Below are 25,965 nucleotides of genomic sequence, written 5' to 3'. Positions count from 1 at the left end.
TTTTTTAATTTACTTACTTTGAAAAAAAAGAGCGCAAACTGGGAAGGGGCAGAGAGAGGGGGGAGGGAGAGGAAGGGAGGAGAGAGAAAGAGAGAGAATCCCAAGCAGGCTCCACACAACCAGCATGAAGCCACATGTGGAGCTCGAACTCACGAACCAAACTCACAAACAGTGAGATCATGACCAGCGCTGAAATCTAGAGTCGGCCACTTAACCACCTAAGCCACCCAGGTGCCCCTCCTAAAATGCACTTTTAAAGGAGACTTTACATCAGTACCATAACCTACAAAGGAGAATCGCGTAGTCAAAAGTAAACTGCCCAAAACAACATGGGGTGAAAATAAAATCATGCTCTCCAGTCTAAAAATTCGATTTAGGAATAACACTAGGATAAAACTAGAACTGAGGAAAGTCGCTAATTTGCACAAAGACAAAATCAACATGCGTACCTAATAACTCAGTCTTGGTTAGGCGGCTAATGCCAAGCCAGCCCCAGGTTTTCCCGGCTTCCACGCGGCGAGGTTCCAGAAGCCTAGACACAGGGACAGCGGCCGACCACATGCTTACTCTTGGAAAGTGAGCTCCCCCCGCTTCCCCAAGCCACTGCCCCCAGTAGAGAGCCTGCCATTCCCAAAGTGGGGGCTGAGGGGCACTTGTTGGACGTGGGGAAAAGGCAGCAACAGCAATTCACTGTACCAATGCTTCCCAAAATGTGTAAAGTTTGGTTACACAAGGTGTAAGATACTGATGAGCTGGCAGAGAGCAGGCAAAGAGGCAAAGATAATCATATGCGTGGTGACAAGGACATTAGACAAGACGGGGAGGGAGGTGGGACAGTTAGGAACCAAGGGAACGTGCCCCAAGCGATAAACAACACATACCTGGGGGCGCTTTCTACCGGGGTTAAGGTCAAACCGCGACCCTTACAGAGCAGAAGCAGGATATGGCCACCCACAAGCCGGACTTAAATTGGAGAAGCCCGGCTCCAAAATCCACCAATGAAAACAGAGGACCGGCTCCAAAACCCACCAATGAGCTGCCTGCGTGGCCCGCGGATATCAACCAGTCAGGGCGTAGCGCTTCTGACCAATCAGGATGAGGCCCTTCCAGCCTATCAGGATGAGGCTTCCCCCCCCTTCCTCCTTATTAGCATATTGGAAGAAAGCGGGAACGTTGGGAAGCAGAGCGTGCTTTAGGTGCGGAGAGGCCAAGTTTATCCTAGGTTAGTCCTGGGTCTCCTTGGAGCTTTGGGCTGTAGCCCCAGTAAGGCCTCGCCTGTGCTTTTGATTTTTGGGTCTGACCTCGTTGCTATCATTGTGGGGCCCTGGAACTGGACCCTGGCAACATAGGGAGGGAGGAAGGAAGAAAAAGGTCCTGGGAGCCATTAGGGTTTTGCTTACAGTTACCACGGATCCTGGCTGTTACAACAGCTCCTGTTCTTAGATAATTTATTAGGAATTTATTTAGGATATACTGTCTTTTTTTTTTTTCTTTTTCAGTGGCTTGTACCCAAAAGATTACTGCCTGGAATATGTCAGACATTGAAACCAGATGTTAGAGGAGTAGCAGTTTGAGAGGCAGAGAGAGGGCTGTGCGCTCAGGATAAGAAAACATCCAGTGTCCGGGAGGTCATCCGCAGGGTTTTCCGCAGCGTTCCACGAGACAGACTGAGCCAGGATGGGAGTTCTAGGTTCAATTTGCGAACCAGGGATGATTATCCAGAAAGTTCTCTATAGCCCCAGAGCAAAGGTGGCCAAAAGTGCAGATGAAGCCTTGTCCACGCATGTTCATAGCGCGGTTCACGACAACAAAAGGCAGCAATGACCCAAGTGTCCATCACAGGAGGAATGAATAAACAAAATGCGATATATCCAAACAATGGAGTATTCTCCAGCCTTAAAGCATGAAGTGCTTCTAGATGCTGTGACTGGAAGAGCCTTGAAGACATTGCTAAGAAGTCAGATACAGAAGGCCCCTTATGATATGAACTATCCGGAATAGGTCTCCAGGCGCAGAGAGCAGGTAAGGGGCTTCCAGAGGACCAGGGAGAGGGTGAAGACTGGAAATGGGTGCAGGTTTCTGTTTGGTTTGGTGATAAAGTTCTGGAACTAGATAGTGTTGCTGGGTCGCACAACATTGTGGGTATACTTAATGTCACTAACTTGCACACTTTGAAAGGGTTAAGGAGGGGGGGAGGGAGCGCTTGGGTGGCTCAGTCGGCTGAGTATCCCACTTCAGCTCAGGTCATGATCTTGCAGTGTGAGTTCGAGCCCCGCGTGGGGCTCTGTGCTGACAGCTCAGAGTCGAGCCTGTTTCCGATTCTGCGTCTCTCTCTCTCTCTCTCTCTCTCTCTGCCCCTCCCCCACTCATGCTCTGTCTCTCTCTTGTCAAAAATAAAAGTAAACATTAAAAAAGTTTTTAAAGGGTTAAGATGATAAATTTTATGTGTCTCTCACCACAATTTTCTTTGGGGGGGGAGGGGTTGGTGTTGTTGTTGTTGTTTTTTTAATGTAAATTCAAGGTAGTCAATGTATAGTGTAGTATTGGTTTCAGGAATAGAATTTAGTGATTCATCACTTATGTTTGACACCCAGTGCTCATCCCAACAAGTGCCCTCCTTAATGCCCACCCCCCATTTAGCCCATCGGTCTGACCCACCACCACTCCTCCAGCAACCCTCAGTTCTCTGTATTTAAGTCTCTTATGGTTTGTCTCCCTCTCTGTTCTTATCTTTGCTTCTCTTCTCCGTTCATCTGTTTCGTTTCTTAAGTTTCACATATGAGTGAAATCATATGATCTTTGTCTCTCTCTGACTTAAGTCACTTGGCGTATTACACTCTAGTCCTATCTACATTGCTGCAAATGGCAAGATTTCTTTCTTTTTGATGGCTGAGTAATGTTCCATTGTATATATATATATACCACATCTTTTTTATCCATTTCAGTGAATGGACATTTAGGTTCTTTCCATAGTTTGACTACTGTCAATAGCCCCAATGTTTTTTAAATACTAATAATAATAAAAATAGAAAGGAGAACTAAAGTTAGCTATGGCTGAGCTGGAAAGCCCTCTGGAACATGTATGCTATCAGCAGAGGCCACGGTGAAGGAATTGGGCTCACCTGCTCTCTAGATAACCAGACAAATCTATTTAGTGCTACAACTAGCCCTTGTTTAAGAAGGTAATCGACTGGGAGCACCTGGGTGGCTCAGTCAGTGGAGTGTCTGACTCTGGATTTTGGCTCAGGTCCTGATCCCAGGGTCTGAGGATCGAGTCCCTTGTTGGGTTCCAGGCTAAGCATGGAGCCTGGTTAAGATTCTCTCACTCTTTCTCTCTCTAAAAAAAAATTTTAAAGTTACATCGTACTGGTGGAGGAGTGAGCTCTGAAAGAATCAGATTTGGGTTCAAATCTTCGCCCTGCCTTTTTTGTGGTATTTGACCTTTGGCAAGATACACTCTCTTTTGGCCTCCGTTTCCTCATCTGTAAAAATGAGATAACATACTACCCACCAAGGGGCTTAGGTGATGAGTAGGTGAGATGAGGTGTATAAAATGCCTAGCATTACCAAAAAAAAAAATTTTTTTTAAGGGTCTCAACTGAGGACAAGATGAATAAAATTTTCAAATCGGTAGTAGCCTTGAGAGACTGAATATACCAAGGGACAATAGCCAGAGTGTCTATAAAAATAGATCTCTGACCCACAACCTGCAGCACCCAACCCAGAAAACCAGTGACCACCCCCAGGAAGGCAGCCTGCTCTATGTTGGATGTGAAGGAAGTCAGACTATCTCTAGAAACCATCCAGGAAGCCAAATGATAACTCCGGTCACAATCAGCCCCAAATGCCCAAGACTTGATTAATGACTGACAGCTTCCCTTTCTGCCACCTCTTCCAATTTAAGACCAAGAAAGAAAACCAAACATGCTTCCCCAGCTAATCACTGAGGATGCCCTGCTCACCTACAGCTTCTCTAGGCCAACAGCGTCCATCAGGGCACACCTGACCCTTCCCCTTGGTCCCTCATAAATCTCCCCCCCCCACCCCCCGCCTGCCTCTGGGTCTCCGCCAAAACATGGGTGCTGGAGGCTGACTTCCTTGCAAGAGCGAGCTCTGAATAAATGGTCTTTGCTTTACTCATTTGGTTGGTCCTCACTGCCGTGGTTAGCTTCACGTAGACATGTGATGTTCTTAGATACCTGAAGGCCATCGGCGTCCTCGCAGGGACCTCACCCCTCAGCCTCAATTTTATGAGTAAATCCTTGTTTTAAGCACATTCCCCCACGTCTCCCCCCTCTTCAAAAGTAAAGGGTGGGTTTCCACCCCAAGTCCCACAGTGCCTTCTTCAGAATCCTCTAAAGTAAAAATAGAGAAGTTCAGAAAGCACGATGACTTTAACAACTAAGAGAACAGGAGGGGATCTGCCTTTCTCTGACTTCTTTCCCTTAGCATAATACTCTCTAGCTCCATCCGCACTGTTGCATATGGTGAGATTTCATTCTTTTTTACAGCTGAGTAATATTCCATTGTGGGCGTGCATGAATGTATACCACTTTATCCATTCATCAGTCGATGGACACGGGCTTTTCATAGTTTGGCTACTATAGATAATGCTGCTATAAACATCAGGGTGCATGCATCCCTTCGAATCAGTATTTTGTTTTTGTTTTTGTTTTTTTTAGTTTATTTTGAGAGAGAGAAACAGAGACAATGCAAGTGGGGAAGGCACAGAGAGAGAAGGAGAGAACAAGAGAGAGAATCCCAAGCAGGGTCTGCGCTCAAACTCCCGAGCCGTGAGATCATGACCTGAGCTGAAACCAAGAGTTGGGTGCTTAATGACCGAGCCACCCAGGTGCCCCAGTATTTTTGTATTCTTTGGGTAGAATTGTACCTGGTAGTACAATTAATGCTGGGTCATAGGGTAGTTCTATTTTTGACTTTTTGAGGAATCTCCACGCTGTTTTCCAGAGTGGCTGCCCCAGTTTGCATTCCCACCAACAGTGCAAGAGGGTTCCCCTTTCTCCACATCCTCGCCAACATCTGTTGTTTCCTGAGTTGTTCATTTTAGCCATTCTGACAGGTGTGAGGTGGTATCTCATCATGGTTTTGATTTGTGTTTCCCTGATGATGAGTGGTGGTGAGCATCTTTTCATGTGTCTGTTAGCCCTCTGTATTTCCCCTTTGGAAAAAAGGTGTATTCATGTTTTTTGATTGGGCATGTATTCATGCCCATTTTTTAACTGGATCATTTGGGGTATTAAGTTTTAGAAGTTCTTTATATATTTTGGATACTCTTTATCAGACACTCATATGTGGAATTTAAGACCCAAAACAGACAAACATAGGAGGAAAATAGGCAGACCAGAAAACACAGTCTTAACTATAGAGAACTATAGAAAACGGAGAAGGTGGAGGGGAGGTGGGTGGGGGAGGGGAATGAGCTAAATGGGTGATGGGCATTAGAGAGAGCACTTGTTGGGATGAGCACTGGGTGTTGTAAGTGATAAATCCCTAAATTCTACAGCTGAAACTAATATTAGCCAGTATGTTAACCGTACTGGAATTTATATAAAATCTTGAAAAGGGGGGCAGGTAAACAAAAGAACAGGAAGGGAAAACCACGAGTTTCAACGAATTTCCAGAAGATGTAGGAGAGGTTTAAGAGTGTTGACAGGTGGACGTGGCAGCGAGGGGCAGCAGTGAGGGATTAGAAAGAAGGGGGGCTCCCTAAGTGGGGAAGGGTCATATAAAATGTGAAACCAGGAACCGGGGAGGGGGGTGGCGAGAGGTTCATGCTTGGAGGGTCTGTTGGCACCAGCAGGCCCCAAACCCCACATGCAGAGGGTCTTTGGGCAGCTCATATTTATCCCCTGGGCAAAACAAATCCTGAACATCTCTTTTTCTAAAGAAACCAAAAGTCCTTGTCAAAAATATTAAATGTAGTCGAAAGCGTCTTTAGAAACATCGGTGTTTAAAATTCCTTTAAGCACCCAAAATCTGCCTCCCTGCCCTGGCAGGGGATGCTAGAATAGCAAATCCCTCAAAAGGGGATTGGATTTTAAGCAAACCCATGTGCATTGTCGGAAATCAGCTCTGTGTGAGTTGGCCTGTTATCCCCAGTCTGGGTCTAAGCTGTTGCTACTTCAAATTCAGGCCAGTCCAGGTATCTGACACAATTTTATACATATATATATGGATATAATTTGTTTAAGTTTATTTTGAGAGAGAGAGACAGCATGAGTGGGGGAGGGGCAGAGAGAAAGGGAGAGAGAGAATCCCCAGCAGGCTCCGCACTGTCCGCGTGGAACCCATTGCGGGGCTCGAACCCACAAAACCGTAAGACTGTGACCTGAGCCGAAACCAAGAGCTGGACGCTGCACCGACTGAGCCACCCAGGCGCCCCGAGGCGTCTTGACACAATCGGGAGGCTGCCGGCCAGAAGTGGATTTTCATGAAGCCTCAGGAGGGTTCTAGGGAGAATTGAGGGGAATTGTGTCCAGCAGACCGTGTGACCCGGTGACAAGGACTTCCAGATCAGAGGACAGAAGTCACTGTGAGTACAGTTCAGTCACTGCTGTTTCCAGTCCAGACTCACGTCTTTAGAGAGAAACTGAAATGTTCAGGCTCTATTTTCACCGAAAACTCCCAACAACCCTGGTGTGGCAGTGGCTGTGGGATCCAGGGGAACCCACGGGGAGCACCCAGCCGAGGAAGCAGTGCTGGGAAGATGCAGAACAGCAGAAGGAAGCAAGCATCTGGGGGATGTCTCCCGGTGCCTGGAGGAGCCCTGTTGATGAGCACACCCTACAGACCCCCAGGAATAGCTTCCAATGCTACAGATGGGGGCAGAACCCAGCACACAGAGGTTATGACTCAAACTATGTGACACGTGAAACAAAATGGAGTTGCTGACGTCAAGGAGTTTTAAAAGGGAGCCAGGAGGCCATTCAGGAGGTGGGTCTGATGGGTGTCTTCGCCAGGTGGAACCATGAACTTCTGAAACTGGGCCAAACCTAGAACATTCCAAGGACTCCACAGGACCATCTGCAGCTTGGTGCAGTGACAGACTTTGGCTTAGTGATCGTTTTAGCACCTGTTAACCAAGAAGGCCACTAGGCTGCAAAGTGACCGGAAGCATGCATTTGGGGTCCGAGGGAGTGCGGCCCAGGAGACCCAGGGAAACAGAACGCACGCTCCAGACGAGCAGGCTTACAGAGGCCAAAACCACAAGGTCGCAGAAGTTGTTTAGAAGGAATTATGACCGGTGCTGACAGAGTTAAGCGGAGTATCTAATACACGATTGGCCGTTTAGCTAACGGGTGTGGTGTTCTCTCTATTTAGGCCCAAAGCAGAAGGATTTGTTCCAGGAGGTGGACCGGGTGCAACTGACAAGTTGCAGTTGACAAAAGGCCACGGCGTTCAAAAGCTGAAGCAGGAGACGTGCACGAGCCTCCTTCCTCAGTGTCCTCCCCCACCCTGTTCTGGATGGTTCTCCCGAGATGCTTAATGCACTTCGGAATCTTCCTTCACATAACCAATCGTGTTTAGCCAAGATTAGTCTTCTCCCACCAACCAATCAAAATTATCTGTTAACACGTAAACAGGCATTCCCTTTTGTTTATAAAAACCCTTCACTTGGGTCGCTACCCAAATCTGTGCCCACCAAACACGTGCTTTTGCCTTGTTTCACTTCTGCCTCTTTTCTCCATCTGCCACCAATAGCAATCATCAATCGATATTGCATGTAAAGAACAAAGACGAAAAACCTGCCCAAGGCAATTTCCAGCAAAATTATCTATAATCAGGGCACCTGGGTGGCTCGGTAGGCAGAGCACGCGACTCTTGATCTCAGAGTTGGGAGTTCAAACCCCATGTTGGGTGTAGAGGTTATTTTTTTAATTTTTTGGGGGCACCTGGGTGGCTCAGTCAGTTAAGTGGCCGACTTCGGCTCAAGTCATGATCTTGCAGTTTGTGAATTCAAGCCCCCCATTGGTCTCTTTGCTGTCAGCGGAGCATGCTTCAGATTCTGTGTCTCCCTCTCTCTCTCTGCCACTCCCTGCCCGCCCCCCACCAGCTCGCTCTCTCAAAAATAAAAACATTAAAATATTTTTTAAAGATTAAAAATTTCTTTTTAATCTTTAAAAAAATTTATAATCATGCAAAAAGAATTTTAATAGCCCCAAGGAGTTTTCTTGTTATTGAAGAGGTTAGTTCTGTTAAGAAGATAACTTTGAAGGGGCACCTGGCGGGCTCCGTGTGAAGCATGTAATTCTTGATCTCGGGGGTGTGAATTCGAGCCTCACGCGGAGTATAGACATTACTTAAAAATCTGTTGTTTTTTTTTAAGCTTCTATTTCTTTTTGAGGGCGAGCGCAAACACGGGAGGGGCAGGGAGAGGGGTACAGAGGATCCGAAGTGAGCTCTGGGCAGGCAGCAGAGAGCCTGACGTGGGGCTCGAACTCATGAACTTGCGAGATCACAACCTGAGCTAAAGGCAGATGCTTAACCGACTGAGCCACCCAGATGCCCCCTAAAAGAACTTTGCAGAATTCAAGTCTGTGAACCCTGTAAATCTATTCCAAATACAAGAAAATGTTACATGCTTTTGCAAAATAAATATTTGCTGCTTGTTTGTTAATGATAAATCATCTTCATGCCTTCATTGCCTTCTCATCTCTATAACCCCCTCCTAAAGTGGGCAGTCAGGTGTCCTGGTGAAGAATCAGGATAAGAAGCCCATTTCTGCAGAGTGAACTTGGAGCTTTCGGGTTTGTTTGGTTTTTTTTTTTGTTTGTTTTTTGTTTTTTGGGTTTTTTTTGTCATCAGGGCCTCATTTGTAAAATGAAGGTAAAAATACTCCCTTCATCAAAGGGTTGCTAAGAGGAATAAATGAATTAGTACAAGGTAACACTTAGCTCTGGGTGCACCTAAATGGTCAATAAATGTTACCAGCATTCTTAGCATCAGAGAAGTCACCACTGATAAGTAGTTTAGGGGCGATCCAGCCCCTTTATTTTTTTAATGTTTATTTAATTTTGAGAGACAGAGCCAGAGCAGGAGTGTGGGCGGGGCAGAGAGAGAGATGGAGACACAGAATCCGAAGCAGGCTTCAGGCTCTGAGCTGTCAGCACAGAGCCTGGATGTGGGGCTCGAACCTGCCCATCTCAAGATCATGACCCAAAGTGAGGTCAGAGGCTTAACTGACTGAGCCACCCAGGCGCCCCTCCAGCCCCTTTAACTACCAGCTGAGGAATCTAAATTTCAAAGAACTGTTCCCATCCAGAGCCTGGGCTTCCAATCAAGTTTGCTCTCCTACTAACTGAGACTCTTATTGAGGCAAGGTATACAGGTAAAACAGAAAGCAAGAGTTGTTTACAAGTACTTTATTATTTTTTATTTAATCTCTACACCCAACATGGGGCTTGAACTCACGAGACCCCGAGGTCAAGAGTCGCGTGTTTAAAGGCTATCTTGAAAGAATTCCATGGTGATGGTTTAAAATGTTATTCTCTTAGGAAACAGGAGACAGACAAACCTCTTCATCTGGTCTGTGGGGAGCTGACTTAGAAACTAGAAGGGCAGGGGGTTTTATGTGGCCTCTGAAGGTTCTAAGCCCCCTGCAGGCCTGGGTTTCCCACAGCCTGAGAATCATCTCTTCTGACAGATAGTGCTGTTTCCTTTATGTTTATTTATTTTTTTAATGTTTATTTTTGAGAGAGACAGAGACAGACTCTAAGCAGGGGAGGAGCAGAGAGAAAGGGAGACAGAATGCAGAGCAGACTCCAGGCTCTGAGCTGTCAGCACAGAGCCCGATGTGGGGCTTGAACTCACAAATCACGAGATCATGACCTGAGCTGAAGTCGGACGCTTAAGCGACTGAGCCACACAGGTGCCCCTTTGTGTATATTTTTTTGAGAGAGAGGGAGACACAGAATCTGAAGCCGAATCCAGGCTCGGAGCTGTCAGTACAGAGCCCAACGCGGGGCTCAAACTCACCAACCTGGAGATCACATGTAACTGAGCCGAAGTCGTACTGCTTAACCGACTGAGCCACCCGGGTGCCCCAATAGTGCCATTTCCTGGAGACCCTGATTAAAGCACTGAAGAGCCTACCCGACATCACATGCCTCACCCAGAAGCTAAGTGAACACCTGTAATTTGTTAACAATAATTAATGTAACTACCTAAGTTTATAATTTACTCTTTTCAAAAATTAGAGCAAACCCCAGATTATGCTGGTATAAATACTGGTGGTTTTCTGCTGTGCTTTTTCCAGCTGGAGAAAAGGGGAAGCGTTACAGCTAACCCGACAAGTTTCTTCCGTCCTTCCTTCCTCTCTTTCTTCCTTTTCCCTTTGCATCCTCTGTCCACATAGGAACAAGAGTGATCTTAAAATGTAAATCAGATTGGAACACTCCCGGGGGCGCCTGGGTGGCTCAGTCGGTTAAGCGGCCGACTTCTGCTCAGGTCATGATCTCGCGGTTCGTGAGTTCAAGCCCCGCGTCAGGCTCTGTGCTGATGGCTCAGAGCCTGGGGCCTGTTTCAGATTCTGTGTCTCCCTCTCTCTGACCCTCCCCCGTTCATGCCCTGTCTCTCTCTGTCTCAAAAATAAATTTTAAAAAAAGTTAAAAAAAAAAAAAAAACAACAGATTGGAACACTCCCTCTGTTTAAAATTCTGCAGCGGCTTCCCATTCACTTAGAATAACAGTTCTTTTTTTTTTTTTTTTAAGTTTATTTATTTATTTTGGGAGAGCAAGTGAACAGGGGTGGGGCAGAGAGAGAAAGGGAGAGAATCCCACCCAGGCTCCACACTGCCAGCACAAAGCCCCATGCGCGGTTCGAACCCACAAAGCCGTGAGATCCTGACCTGAGCTGAAACCAAGCATCAGACGCTTAACCAACTGAGCCACCCGGTTCCGCCCTTCACAATGGCCCTGCCTTTTGTGGCTCCCCTTTATCTACTCTGTCTCTCTAGTGGTATCCCTGCCCGCTGTCTACCCACCCAGCAGGCTCAGCCCCACTGCTTGCTCACTTCCTGAACTCAACTCCCTTTCCCACCTGTGGAAATAAACGAAGAACAATCAAATAAGAAGCAAAGGCTATTTATTCAGTGCTCACGCTTGCAGACGGCTACTTGCTTTACATGAAGCTCTCTTTCTCCATCATTCAAGACTTGTTCTTTTTCATCTTTCTCATCTCAGACTACACGTTACCTTCTCAGACCTCCTCAGGCCACCCTATCCAAACTACACCCTTTATTTTACTCTCCTCCTTGTCCCCATACTGTTACCATTTTCTCTGTAAGACATGCCAACATTTGTAGTTCTGTCTGTTGTTTATTTTCTTGATATTTTACCCTGATTAGAATTGAAAATGTGCCAGATGATGGGACACCTGGGTGGCTCAGTCAGTTAAGCGGCCCACTTTGGCTCAGCTCATGATCTCACAGTTCATGGGTTTGAGCCCCGCCATTGGGCTCTGTGCTGACAGCTCAGAGCCTGGAGCCTCCTTCAGATTCTATGTCTCCCTCTCACTCTCTGCCCCTCCTCCACTTGTGCTCTGTCTCTCTCTCAAAAATAAACAAGTATTAAAACAAATTAAAAAACAACAACAATAAAGTATGCCAGATCAGAAAATATGCCACCCCAACATATACCAATTTGGTATATGGATCAGGTTGAGCTGAAGGCAGTCTGAATCAACAGCTGTAGGAAGGGTTCCTACCTTCTTAAACGTAGTCCCTGTGGGGCCTGAGAAACTTACAAAAGACAGACTAACAGAAAATGTTATTAAACATTTGTTATTAAACACATAATGTTTATTAATATTTCCCTGCAGGAATTTACAGGAAACAAATTCAATGAAGTGGTTATGCTCAGGTACTCATACCCTTTTTTTTCCCCAACATTTTTTTATTTATATTTATTATACTGGGTTATTGGTTTTTGGGTTTTTTTTTAATGTTTATTTCTGAGAGAGAAGGGGTGCAGGTAGGGACAGAGAGAATGGGAGAAAGAGAATCCCAAGCCGGCTCCGTGGTGACAGTGCAGAGCCTGACTTGAGGCTCAAACTCACGAACGGTGAGATCATGCCCTGAGCCAAAATCAAGAGTTGGCTGCTTAACCGACTTAGCCACGTAGGGCGCCCCGGGTTGTTGGTTCTTGACGTGTCAACAGGAAATAAGATGCTTGATCATGTCCTGGTAAGATAGCTATGAGCCGAGCTGATAGTCCGAGTTGAAGGAGTTATATTGACGACGTTACCGAAACACAAGTTGGGCTGTTCACCACTCAAAAGCCAATACTGGAGAGACGAGCCAAGTGTTAGTGGGAAAGGAAAAGTTGCAGTAACCTGGGGAGATGGCAAACTGATATCCAAACACTCTCTCTGAGGTTCTGAGTTAGGAGGTTTTTTCTTTTTAGTGTTTATTTTTGAGAGAGACAGAGAGGATTCGAAACGGGCTCCACACTGACAACAACAAGCCCGACACAGGGCTCGAACTCATGAACAGCGAGATCATGACCTGGGTCAACGTCGGACACTTAACTGAGCCACCCAGGCGCCCTAGGAGCAAGGTTTCTAAAGGGGAAATTCATGGTGGGAGGTCACATGCATATCAATGAAAGGGTCAGCGAAACTTAAAATTATTCAGGAGGAAAGTTGAGCTTATGTATTGAGCAAACACATGTGTAACTTATACCCCATGTTCACTTTGGGATGGAGACTGAACACCTGAACGAGGCAAAATCCAGTCCCTGATGTCAGGGGGCTACCTTAGGAAAAGGAGGAAGGGGCCAAGTGCATGCTCCAGGAGCTGGTGTGATTTGGCTGGGGTCTTCAGCTCCTTATCTCTGTTAAGGAATGAAGAGCCCTGCTTTTTCACAGGCTGGAACCATATCATTTGACCTTGAGTCCAGGCTTCTGCAGAGACAGCAGATTTGCTAGTGGGGTCTGAAAAGACCACAATAGCTGATGAGGGAGAAACAGTTCTCTGACAAATAAGCTTTAATTTTTGTTAGCATTTATTTATTTTTGAGACAGAGACAGAGTGTGAGTGAGGGAGGGGCAGAGAGCGAGGGAGACACAGAATCCGAAGCAGGCTCCAGGCCCTGAGCTGTTAGCACGGAGCCCAACGCAGGGTTCAAACTCATGATTTGTGAGATCATGACCTGAGCCAAAGTCAGACACTTAACTGAGCCACCCAGGCACCCCTAACAAATAAGCTTTAAGTGTTTTGCTAGTTTCAACTTCATTAACCCTAGGGGGCCTGGTTTCAATTCCCCCTGAGTTATGATCATTCCTCAGTCTTGAGGAATGGGGATGATGACCAACCGCTCTGGCTCTTTCCTTATCTCCTCGTGTAAATTTTGGGTAAAGAGCCCTTCTTGCAAATCTTAGCTGTAAACAAAATTCCTTTGATGATTAACATTCCTGTGTGCAGGGCTAAGCAGAAGTTTCTAACCTATAGGTCACAGTAGCAAGGGAAATGAAGCAATACCGAGTTAAACACACTGAGTTTCTTCCCTACTACATTATCAGCTAGCTGGCATTCGGGAGGAATAAGGCTTCGGGGATCTTTCACCAGAGGCTAAGAAGATGCATAGAGAGGGAGTTGGGGTGGTAACTTCTTTTTTTTTTTTTAATGTTTAATTTTGAGAGAGAGAGAGGGGCAGAGAGAGAGGGAGACACAGAATCTGAAGCAGGGTCCAGGCTCTGAGCTGTCAGCACAGAGCCTGACGCAGGGCTTGAACCCTTGAATCATGAGATCATGACCTGAGCCGAAGTTGGACGCTCAACCAACTGAGCCACCCAGGTGCCCCTAGGATGGTACCTCTTACCATACTAGGAAACAGAGGAAAGGATGCCACTGACATCAGAATGACCGTCTCGAGGTACAAAAGGGCACCTGAGGTAAAGAGGTCCCCCTCTACAGCTCACATGCTCAGACTGCTAACATCCGGGTTTCAGATTTATCACTACTGTTGCTCAAAAGCTCACTGACTGAAATCATAACTGGTCCAGGATTCCTCTTTATTCTTTTACTTGGGAAGCAAGGAATTGGCATGATTGGAGACGGAATATCTTCTGGACAGTAAAGGGCTAGAAAATCTGATCCTGGACCTCCTCCGCGAGACTTCCCACTGGACCGTCCTTACCTGCTTTGATGTGTCCTCTTGCTAGGATACTGTTAGGCGTTCCATGGTGCCTCCCAAAATTCACGTGTTGAAATCTCAACTCCCAGTGCCTTGGAATGTGACCTAATTGGGAATAGGACCTTTATATAGGTACAGAAGTGAATATGAGACCGCCAGGTTGAGTCCTAATCCAAAACAACTTGTGTCCTCATAAGGGGAAATTTGGAAGCAGATATGCGCACGGGAAGAAGACCAGGGGTGCCTGGAGACAGAGACTGGGGTGATGCTTCTAAAATCCAGAGAACACCAAAGATTGCCAACCAACCACCAGAAGCTGTGACAGAAGCAAGGAATAGATTCATCCTCATAGTGCTTGGAAGGAACCGGCCCCCCTGACACCTTGATCTTAAACTTCGAGCCTCCAGAACCGTGAGGCAACGAGACAGTCCCATTTCTGTTCTTCAAGGCTCCCGCTATGTGGCACTTTCCGACAGCAGCCCTAGCCCACCTAATACAGATACCGAAGCGTGGCCATGGGGTCTCTGAGCCACCAGAGCACAGCCTGGCACCTGGCGAATATCCGCAGAGGTTCTATGAATGAACGAATGAATCGCTGAATTAAGAATGGAGGCCCGGGGCGCCTGGGTGGCTCAGTCGGTTGAGCGTCTGACTTCAGCTCAGGTCGCGATCTCACGGTTCGTGAGTTGGAGCCCCGCGTCAGGCTCTGGGCTGATGGCTCAGAGCCTGGAGCCTGCTTCCGATTCTGTGTCTCCCTCTCTCTCTGCCCCTCCCCCGTTCATGCTCTGTCTCTCTCTGTCTCAAAAATAAATATATGTTAAAAAAAAAAAGAATGGAGGCCCTTTTGTGACACACGCCACAGAATGCCTGTAAGTAATTTGTGGAGGATATATGATGTCGCCTCCTAGACACTGTGCTCCCAACAGGATGGCAGTTGTGGTACCCACTGCCCTCCCACAGGGACAACTGTGTGACCCAGGAGGGTCAGTCAGGGAACCACTGGCTCTAGGGATTCATTGAGAGCTGGGCCTGTGTCTCAATCTGAGCCAGACCGGTACTCGCTAAGATTTATTTCTCTGCTGGAGCTCAGCAAGAGGGTCTGGTTCTTGTCTTGAGGATCTTAATGTGGGAAAGACGGGCAGTCGGTAGCCACCCAATCCGTAGCCATATCCACCCAATCCATAGCCACGGCCATATCCACCCTAAGACTAGGCAACTGGCCAGTGCACACTGGGAAGCATTGTCCAGGGAGAGAGGGCAGGGGAGAGACAGAGGGAAGATGGATAGAACACTGGGGGCCTCTGGTCTTCGTGGGGCCCAGCCCAGGTCAGCCACTGCTTCCTGCTGGTAAAAGTCAACAAATCCCCTTTTCCGCTTAGACTAATTTACGTTCCTGTCACTTGCAGGCAAAAGTGAATCCTGAGAAATTCAATATCAGGGCTTTTAACAGCAACTGTTCAATAGGCTGTACCTATCTATGACTGTATCTCTCAGTACATCCCCTCAGAGAAACCCAGTTTACCTAGGCTGCTAACTTCTTTTCTTTCCTTCCAAGTATTTTCATTCCACCTGTGGTTCAAATGACACAGAAGCAACCCCTGGTCCGGTGCCTCATACTTTTTTCCTACCTTTACTGTCATTTAGCTAACTGTCATTCATGGAGATTCATGCAGATTTGTGGCTGGTGCTAAATGGTTCCAGAAAATGGAAGAAAACCCACTGCCACCCTTCTGTGCCATTCTTCCCATGGAATACCAGCACCTCTTCCAAATATACATGGAAGAATATTGATTTGAAGATGTCCACATGTCTCAAAGTGGCCCTGTTCAAGGAGGACCCACCCACCCCCACCCAGGGCCATCTCAAGAGATAGGGTATGTTGGGGGCACCTGGGTGGCTCAGTTGTTAAGCGTCCGACTTCGGCCCAGGTCATGATCTTGCAGTTCATGGGTTCAAGCCCGGCGTTGGGCTCTGTGCTGACAGCTCAGAGTCTGGAACCTGCTTCAGATTCTGTGTCCCTCTCTCTCTGCCCCTCCTCCCCTCACGTTTTGTCTCCTCCCCCTCCCTCTCTCCTTCCCTCCCTCCCTCCCCCCCCCCCCCCCCCCGACCCCTCAAAAATAAATAAACATTATGGGGCACTTGGGTGGCTCAGTCGGTTAAGCATCTGACTTCGGCTCATGTCATGATCTGCTGGTCCATGAGTTTGAGCCCCACATTGGGCTCTGTGCTGACAGTTCAGAGCCTGGAGCCTGCTTCGGATTCTGTGTCTCCCTCTCTCTCTGCCCCTCCCCTGCTCATGCACTCTCTCTCTCAAAAATAAACATTAATTAAAAAAAAAAAAAAAAAACATTAAAAAAAGAGAGGGTATGTTGGTATTCTGTGCCCCTTTCTCTGGTCAACCAGGGAAGTTCTTCTCAGAATTACTTTATATATTGGAATATAGTTATTTAATATGAAATGTATTATATTAAAAGAGACTGCTGCAAAAAAAAAAATTGCTTAAGACCGTTTAGGACAGTAGATCCCAAGTAAATATTTATTGCATTAATAAACCAATGGTAGGCACTCAAGAACTGAGGTTGGCATCCCCAGCCCAACATCTGCCCATGCGCCAGCAGACCACTGTGGCAATAGGTGTGACACATGTAGGGATAGAGCAGAGGCTCTGCGCGGTGGTGGCCCAGAGCATGGCGTGCCCAGCGAATCCCAGCTCTGCTAGGGACTAGTTATATGACCTGGGACAACTTAACGCAGGTATCTTGGCTTCCTCAGCTCTCGAATGTGGGGTAGAAGTCGCGCCTCCTCGTGAGATCATTGTAAAAACACTGAACTCCTCTAAACATAGCAAGTGTTGGCGACAGTACCAGGCACACACAGAACCTGGGGGAAATCCAGAACGTCCAGGGAGGTGGTGACCAGCCTCTCCTCCTCCACCAAAAGCCACCCCCCCTCCCCCCCCACACACACAGAATGTGCTGGAAGGAGGACAGTAAGACCAGGGCGCTGGGAAAACCAGAGGGAAGGTCCATCACATACACATCTGCGATTGTATAGTGTGGGACAGGGTGACTTATTCTTCTGCACACATTTTCCATTAAAAAAGGGGGGAGGGGGGAAAGAAAAAAAAGAAAGAAAGAAAGAAAAGCTCCGGCCCCATCCAGAGCATCTGTCCCCTGGGTTTTGTGCAGAGAATGGCTAGCAATGACTAATCTAATATCAGAGGTAGCTTGACAGCCAAGGACTTAATTTATGAAGTGTTTAGTACATTCCTGACAAAAATCGGCTCCAAAATATGGACGCGCGTTCATTCATACCTTATGGTTCCCAGCTGCAGGCCTGCAGCCCTAAACGCTGCTCCTTGAGAGGCTGGTGGAGGCTGTGAGTGGATTTCTAGGAACAGCTCTTTCTTCAGACGGGCCAGAGAGCAAGGCTCCTGCCATCGCCCAGGGCTCGGAAGAATGGGGGACACAGCAGCCCCCTGGCTGGGGCAGGAGGAAGCCTGAGGATTGGGTCTTGCCTCTGGGAAGGGGCTCTGAGGCTCACATTCTCTGGAATTCAGCAGCTGACAGTGGAGGGCAAGGGGTCCAGAGGTGATTTATTTCTTCCCCAGTTCGTAGATACAAATGCAAAGACTAGGAATTCATGGGGCGAATTTGTATAACAAAAGGTGTCAACTCTTTCACCGGAAGGGGGGGGAGGAAAAAAAGGTCTGGAAGGCAATTTGGGATGGAGCCTTCTACCGGCTGGGGAAGAGGCGGATTTAGTGGGGAAACGCTAGCTTGAGTTTTACCCAAGTGAAAATAACCGTGGAATGTCTGGGGAACGAATGAGTAGATGAATGGATCGTACAAGTTGCTCTTTGCAGGGAAAATGGAGTGCGAAAAGCGTACTCGCCTGGGTTCGGATGAGAATGTATGGATTCTAGGCTTGTGGGTGATGTGTCCCTGTTTCGTGACTTCGGTCAAATTATTTGCTTCCCTAAAGCTCTATTCCCTTCACTACAGAATAGAGCAGTGTATCCTTATGACATCAAAGGGTGGCTGCTGCTGAGCTCAAACAAGGTAATGTGTGTGGAAGCACACTGTCAAGGAGAAAGCCAAGTCCAACCATGAAGGGGGGGGGGGGGGGCGGGGGATGGGATGCAGGAAAACAGCGCCATCCTGTGGCCGTGGGAAGTTCTGTGCCAGCTGATTGCAGAGACAGAAGGGCTCAGGGCACAGAAAACTGCAAACGCTGATCACTCCGGCCAGGGGAACTCAGGACATTCCCAAAGGCGGTGCCAGGTTCAAATAACGGTGGGCCCTAGACCGAGTTTAAGGAGATGTAAATGAATAGTTTTAATAATGAATGCAGTCTGGCACAGAGCAAGTGGGCATCTGAAGTATAAAAACTGCGGATAGATGGTGGAAAGTTTGTCAGGTTGTTATTAAATTCCCCCTTTGTTTTTTATCTAGGTGTTTTGAGGGTTTTGTTTTGTTTTGTTTTCCTGACTCCTGATGAAGTACTCTTGTGTCCTATTCCCCCCCCCCCCGCCCCTGCAGAGATCTGGGTGGTATTTGAGAATTTATGCAAGGATACAAAAAGCATTTAAAACAAGAAAGAAATGGGGTGCTTGGGTGGCTCAGTCGGTTAAGCATCTGACTTTGGCTCAGGTCATGATCTCACAGTTTGTGGGTTCGAGCCCCGCATCGGGCTCTGTGCTGACAGCTTGGAGCCTGGAGCCTGCTTCAGATTCTGTGTCTCCCTCTCTCTGTGCCCCTCTCTCGCTTGTGCTGTCTCTCAAAAATAAATAAAAATGTTTAAAGAAATTTTTTTTAAAAGAACAGAAAAGAAAAAAGAAAGAAAATGTCTTAGTTTGGATTCCACCTACATAGAGCCTGAGACAAGGATTTGGGTGTAAGTTATCTGAGAGGTGATTCCAAGAGGCTCCATGAGGATGTGGGGGGAGTGTGACTGGGAAGGAAGAAAAGCCAAATACTTGATTGAGTGTGTGCTCATGGTGAGTAACCAGGTCTCTATCCTCTTGGGGACCTTGGGGACCTTTTATAAGCTGTGCAAAAGGTCCCTCAGAATTGTCCCTTCAAGAGGCAAGAAGGCTGGGCTGCCTAGCCCCTAGAGCAATTTGTCCCTGCTTCAGTGACTGTCCTAAGAGTTCACTCCCTGGTGCTTCTGCTCAGCTCCAGCGTAGGCTAAGAACACTCCAGATAAAACCCAAAGGCAGACAGAGGTGTGGTTACTTGCAGAGCGGGTTCAGGTCTCTGGGCAGGGCGGCAACAGTCTATCACACAAAGAAAAGAATCTGGGGGGAATAGTCTTAAAGTATCAGTGGCCTGAAGAACCTTATACCAACAGCTGAGCCCATCTGCGATTTCAATGATTCTTCTCTAGAATGTGGAATTTTGAACTAGGAGCTGTGGTTTGAAATACCCAATAGGTGAGGCTTTCTCCACTTTCAGCCAAGGATATCCTGTATCAGAATCACCTGGAAGGTACCTATGAAGAAGCAATATTCCTGGGCTCACCCCAGTCTTAACCCAAACAGGATCCTGGCTTGGCAGGGAAGAGGCCATAGAGATACCCCCCCCAGTGGGGAAGGACTTACACAGTGTGAAGAAAACACCTGTGATTGGAGGCACTTCAGAGCCCGGAACTCTTTGGGGTTAAAGTCCACCCTCCTGTTCAACGGGTGCTAAATAAATGCTTGGAGAATAAATGCATGAGTCCCTCTGCATTTTCTGTCTTATTCTCTCTTCCTCCTCCTCTCCCCACACTCTCTACCTCACCTCCCCCATTTCTATAGCATCCTGTTTTGGGACTCTCCCTTTTCTCTCTCTTATTCTTTGTATGGCTCTACTATAGAATTTGATGATCAGTTGGTGTGTTAGTCTCATTCAACGTAATTTTATCTTTCCTTAATTTACAAAGTATACAAGACATTTACAAAGACATTCACAAAGTACATAAGACATTTTATTTGTCTGGAACCAGTCTACTTTGGGGTCTTAGTTCCAGAAATGTTTTCTTTTTAATACATGAAATTCTCAATATATTTTCCCCCAGTCACTGGACATTAGTAGGAAAAAAACGTTTCTGATTCTGCTACTATGTGAACACATACACACACACACACACACACACACACACACACACACATCAAAATGTGTCAAGGGTAGTACCGATCTGGGTTTCAGGTTAAGAAACATGAACTCTTGGTCTACCAGCCTGTTTTTGTTTTCGTCGTTCACTCCAATTTCACGTTTAACTGAAGATGATTAAGTCAAGAGATCAGATCGAAGGGATTTTTGTCCCAACCCAGAAGAAACTGATGTTGGTTTTAAATTATGTGGGAAGGCAGTGCGGTGGGAGCATACATAAGGATGAAGCTTTATTCCACATTACAAACTTAATCTCCTCTGATAGGGACCCCGCACCACGAGGGGAGAATTATCCTTTACTCACGAGATACCGCTGGCCTGGAGTTTGATTTAAGAATGGAACATCATTTTAGAACCGTCTGTTTACAGCCCTTTTTACATAAAAGCCCATAAATTAAGAAGGAGGAAAAGAGGGATCCGGGTGGGGGCGCAAAGGGTGAGTCGCTATGTCTAAAAGGATCAAGGCCTGAGTCTTGGATGATTTACAGCTTGTAAAACAAGAAAAGAACAGATCAGGGAGGGCTTCAGAAGCCTTGCGGCCCGAGGCCTAGGATGTGAGGCAGCTCAGAGTGAAACCAAGGGACTCTTCAGACTACACACGATTCTTCCAAGTCCATCCTCCTGTTCCAGGGCGAGATCAGCGGGTGCACCTATTTTAGAGATGGGGAAAACTGAGGTTTGAGAAACTACCTGCCGGAGGTCTCCTTGGCATACATTTACGGGCTAAATCTACAACTTAAAACCACCATTGCTTTAGCAGCTAGGTTATAAGAAGCGGTAAAAGGAACTCCTAGAAGCCGGGAGAGGAAGATGGGGGGCCCTGGGAGGTGATGTGGCCACTTTGAAAGGGGAGGTGAATTTCCCTGGAACAGCTGGAACACCCCGCCCGCCTTTCCCCCCTCCCCCACCCAGGCTTCCTCCCCTCCATGCAGAGGTGGTGGTGGGAAGATGGGGAAGAGGAGTTTTCCTGGACATGCAGGCTTTATCTATTTATTTTTATTATTTTTTTAATGTTTATTTGAGAGAAGAGAGCCCAAGCAGGGAAGGGGCTGGGAGAGAGGAGGACAGAGGATCCGAAGCAGGCTACGTGCTGACAGCAGCCAGCCGGATGCGGGGCTGGAACTCACAACTGTGAGATCATGACCTGAGCCCAAGTCAGACGCTCAACCGACTGAGCCACCCGGGTTGCCCCTGGACAAGCAGGCTTTAAACGTCTATGACACAAGGCCAGAGAACAGGGGACAGATTCATGGCCTGAAGCTTGTCTCTTCTCAATGATCGGGGGAAAAGGAAGGGGCATTTTAGTGTCGGTGCAATTGCCCTCGTTTTAATGCCAGCCCCTATCTGCTCATTTCAGCCCTCAAAGCCCTCCCCCCCCCCCCGAGAACACACACCCGTGCAAGCTCACACTCAGCCATTCACACATCCCGGACACTTTTTTTTTTTTAAGTTTATTTATTTGGAGAGAGAGACAGCGTGAGTAGGGGAGGGGCAGAGAGAGAGTCCCAAGCAGGCTCCGCACATTCAGCACAGAGCCCAATGTGGGGCTCGAACTCACAGAACTGTGAAATCATGACCTGAGCCCGAACCGAGGGTCAGACGCTCAACCGACTAAGCCACCCAGGCGCCCCAACACTTCCAGGACATTTAAAAGAGGGAAGCGGAGAGACGTAAAATGGCAGTACGGAACTGAGTGTGAGGCCACACTGCCCTCCACGACACTTTGTACAAAGTAGGAAAACTCACCCTGGGCAGGATCCTGGCTTTGTGGGCGGTACTTTCCAGAGGCCTCTTCCTCTAGGTGAACACAGTCCATGGCAGAGAGCATCAGGTGTCAAGAATAGTGTGGGATGGGGGGCGCCTGGGTGGCTCAGTCAGTTGAGCATCCAACTCTCGATTTTGGCCCAGGACACCGTCCCAGGGTTGGAGGTTTGAGTCCTGTGTCGGGCTCCATGCTGGGTATGGGCCTGCTTGGGATTCTCTCTCTCTCTCTCTCTCTCAAATAAAAATTAAAAAAAAAAAAAAAAAAAAAAAGAATAGTGTGGGATGAATTTAACTCACTCCTCTGCCGGCACCTTATGCGATGTGACCTCACACCTTCATCTAAAGACTTGAGCATAATCCAGTTAACGTGGCCTTGTTCTGCTCAACTTCTTTCTGTCTGTCTCCGTTTCCCAAAGGGCCTGGCTGTAACTCGGTCTGAGTATATCCTTGCCTAAAGGCAAGACCGCCCTTGAGCTGTCATTCTTAGCATGCCCTAGACCCCCACCGCATGCAGCCGTTGTGGGGGGCGGGGAGGGGGGGGTGTACCACTAAGAGGGAGAGGGGGTTTTCTAACGTTGGAAAGGCATCCTATTTCTGTCTTGCTTCGCCGTGAAATCCTCCAGTGTTTCTCAGGGCTGGAAGTTAAGATCCACACATGTACATGTGTGTCCGCACTAATGGAGAAGCGAGTCATTTCCCTTCTTCGTTCAGCAAATCTGTACTGAATCCCTGATACGTAAGCCGTGGGTGGTGATAGGCACTGTGGAAGGAATCAAAGAGCACTTTATCTGTGACCCTAGAGCTGACCTCAGGCTTCGTGTGATCCTGGTATGGAGCAGGGAGAGTTCCCATATCCTAAACCCCAGGGCACCGCCTTTCCTGGCATGAACCCCAAACTTGAAATCCAAGGAGTCCCCAGAGCCCCAAGATCCAGGACGGTGGTTCCCTAGGGCAGCTCTGGACTTGATGAAGACTTCTTTGCCAGCCCCCATTTCCCATCCCGTTAATAACATCCCTGGCGTGAGGTCAAGGACGTGGGGGCAGGGTGGAGGAACCCCACAGCTGTGGGAGGATGTGGGAAGGTTTTCTATGAAGCATCAAAACCTTTCCCAAGCCAGAAATAACGCTGTTTTAGGGGCCTTTGCTCTGATGTGGTGACGTGGCTCTGCCTTAGGACAGGGAGAAGCTGTTATTTTCCCCCAAAATTAAATTTAGAGGCATCTCAGGAGCTTCATCCTTTCCCCCCACCTTGAGGAAAGCTGGGTTTTGTTCAGATCGAATACACGATGGGTAGGGACACCCACGGAGATGCCAGGAATGCTCCTGCTCCCGGTTCAGAAGCCACTTGGCAGGTGCTCCAGCTTCTGAACCACCTTGGGTTTCCTTGGTCCCTGCTCAGCAACCTGAGCCACTCGCCGCCTCCTACCAAGAATCTTGCAAACATTCCAACCCCAATGCTTCAGGAGTCTGAGATTACCTAGTATTTGTGAAACCGACATAGGGTCTTTTGTGCGCACAAAGAGAAACAGACAGTGCCCTTGGCTCTACAATTCCTAGGCATTTATCCTAAAGAGAGAATCTAACACGTGTGCAAAGCTGTAGGTATAAGAATGTCCACCGCGGTGTTATTTATGGCAGCAAAGAATTGGAAAACCTCAGGACCCAGCAGTAAAAGGCTGGTTAACTCAGCATTTCCCAAAATGCGTTCTGTGATATGAATGGGTATGACTGGGCGTGGGGGAGGAGAAGAAGGTTTTGACATTCCCTGCTCACAAATTTTAAAGAAATAGCACCTTAAATAAAGAAAAAAAGTCACAAAGATTTCTCTAATGTGGATTTTCACTGGCCTTTTAGGCAGCATATATTAAGGACTCGATAAAATCTGGTAAATGGTTGAGCAGAAAATATTTATAGTCAGGGGGAAAAAGCTGTTTGCTTCATTTTTTTTTTTTTTTTTTTTTAAGTCATGGAACATTGTGCCTCTCAGTATGGTTTTCATTTATAGAACCTAAAAAGTAGAGGGTATATGTTTATTTCTGTTTTTATTTATTTCCAGCATTTTTTCCAGGAAAAGATTTGACGTGGGTGAGCAGGATTACACCGTAGAAAGTTCCTAGAGGTCCAGGGACCCTGCCTCAGGCACTCTTCAGATTCAGGACTCTAGGCCTGAAGAAGAGGTAAGCAGCAGGATATATTGTCTGTATCCCTGTCCAAAAGCCCCTTCTGTTTCCTATAAAAATGATCAGTTCAGAATGGAAATAAATGTATTTGTTTGGAATCCCAGATCTCAGAATCTTCAACCAGCGCCTACTGACGCTGCAACTTCTCACAGGCAGTACGTGCATCCTAACAAGACGAGGGATATTTATGTTATTTATGACTATAAGCCTTCTTTCCTAGGCTCTTCTCCAGAATCGTGTTCTTCTGGTGAGCCGGGCTGGACCACATGTGAGTTAGAAAGACCTCTTTGTGTTCCTAGCCCAAGACTTAAGTCTAAAAGTAAACATAATATATGGCAGAATCAAGAGTTTATAAACATCTTAACAGGCTGGAGCAAAAGACCCCAAGCAAAAAATGTTTTTGGCCACAGTAATGCCGGTTAACATTTATTGAGTGCTTTGGGTATACCAGCATCGTTCCAAGTGGCTTTGTGTGAATTGATTCATGATTCTTACACCAATGCCACCAGGTGAGCACCATAGTTATTCCCTATTTGACACCTCGGGAACACTAAAACAGAGAGGTGAACACACAACTGCACACAGCTAATGATAGAACTACGGGGCGCCTGTTGGCTCAGTGGGTTAAGCTTCCGACTTCAACTCAGGTCATAATCTCACCCTTCCTGAGTTCGAGCCCCACATCGGGCTCGCTGCTGACAGTGCAGAGCCCGCTTCAGGTCCTCTGTCCCCCTGTTTCTCTGCCCCTCCCCTGCTCACACACACACACATACACACACACACACACACTCTCTCTCTCTCTCAAAAATAAATATTTAAAAAAAATTAATGATAGAACTAAGATTTGCACCCAGCTCTCTGTCTGCAGAATCCACGCACTTACCAGGCGCATGATGCCATCTCTTAACTGGCTCTCGATTAATAATCTTAAAAAGTGTTTACTAGAAATGTTGTGAATTTATGGTACAAACTGATGAATCTTTATAAAGTGAACACACCTGAGTAGCTATCACCCAGTTCACAAAAGAGAACATTAGCTAGATAGAGTCTAGAAACCTGCCTGAGTATTGCTTTCTGATAATCCCTATTTTGACCATTATTGCCACAAATTACTTTCGCCTGTTTTTGAACTTTATGTATGTGGGATCATAAAGTATATGCTCTTTTTGGTCTGGCTTTCTTCCGCTCATGATCATATCTGTGAGGTTCATCCGTGTTTCTCTTCATTTCTGTCTCAAGGAGACAATGTTCTTGTACAGCCCATGAGTCAAGAAGGATTTTTATATTTTTAAGGGCTATAAAAGATTTCTTTATTTTATTTTATTTTATTTTATTTTATTTTACTTTATTTTATTTTATTTTATTTTATTATTTTTAATGTTTATTTATTTTTGACAGAGAGAGAAAGACAGAACACAAGCAGGGGAGGGGCAGAGAGAGAGGGAGACACAGAATCCAAAGCAGGCTCCAGGCTCCAAGCTGTCAGCACAGAGCCCGATGCGGGGCTCAAGCCCACAAACCACGAGATCATAACCTGAACTGAAGTCAGACACTTAACTGACTGAGCTACCCAGGCTCCCCTGGAAAAGATTTCTAAAGAATAATTTTGGTGATATGCAAATTATATGAAATTCATATTTCAGTGTTCATAAGTAAAGTTCTAGAAACATAGCCAGGCTCATTCATTTATGGATTGTCTGGACTTCCTTTTA

The 25,965-nt window shown here is 46.9% G+C and overlaps 1 long non-coding RNA gene across 1 annotated transcript; it reads left to right on the top strand.

Annotated features, from left to right (window-relative positions):
* The first annotated feature begins 1,153 nt into the window (after positions 1-1,153).
* LOC131497655 (uncharacterized) lies at positions 1,154-24,358 on the top strand. The gene is made up of 3 exons (XR_009255065.1): positions 1,154-1,222; positions 1,500-2,022; positions 24,130-24,358. It is a non-coding gene; the product is annotated as an uncharacterized LOC131497655 (long non-coding RNA).
* Positions 24,359-25,965: the final 1,607 nt, after the last annotated feature.

This window comes from Neofelis nebulosa, chromosome 16 (genome assembly GCF_028018385.1).
Source record: "Neofelis nebulosa isolate mNeoNeb1 chromosome 16, mNeoNeb1.pri, whole genome shotgun sequence".
Classification (NCBI taxonomy): Eukaryota; Metazoa; Chordata; class Mammalia; order Carnivora; family Felidae; genus Neofelis; species Neofelis nebulosa.
Note: the sequence above shows the minus strand (reverse complement) of the source record. Positions and strands in the feature narration are given on the sequence as shown.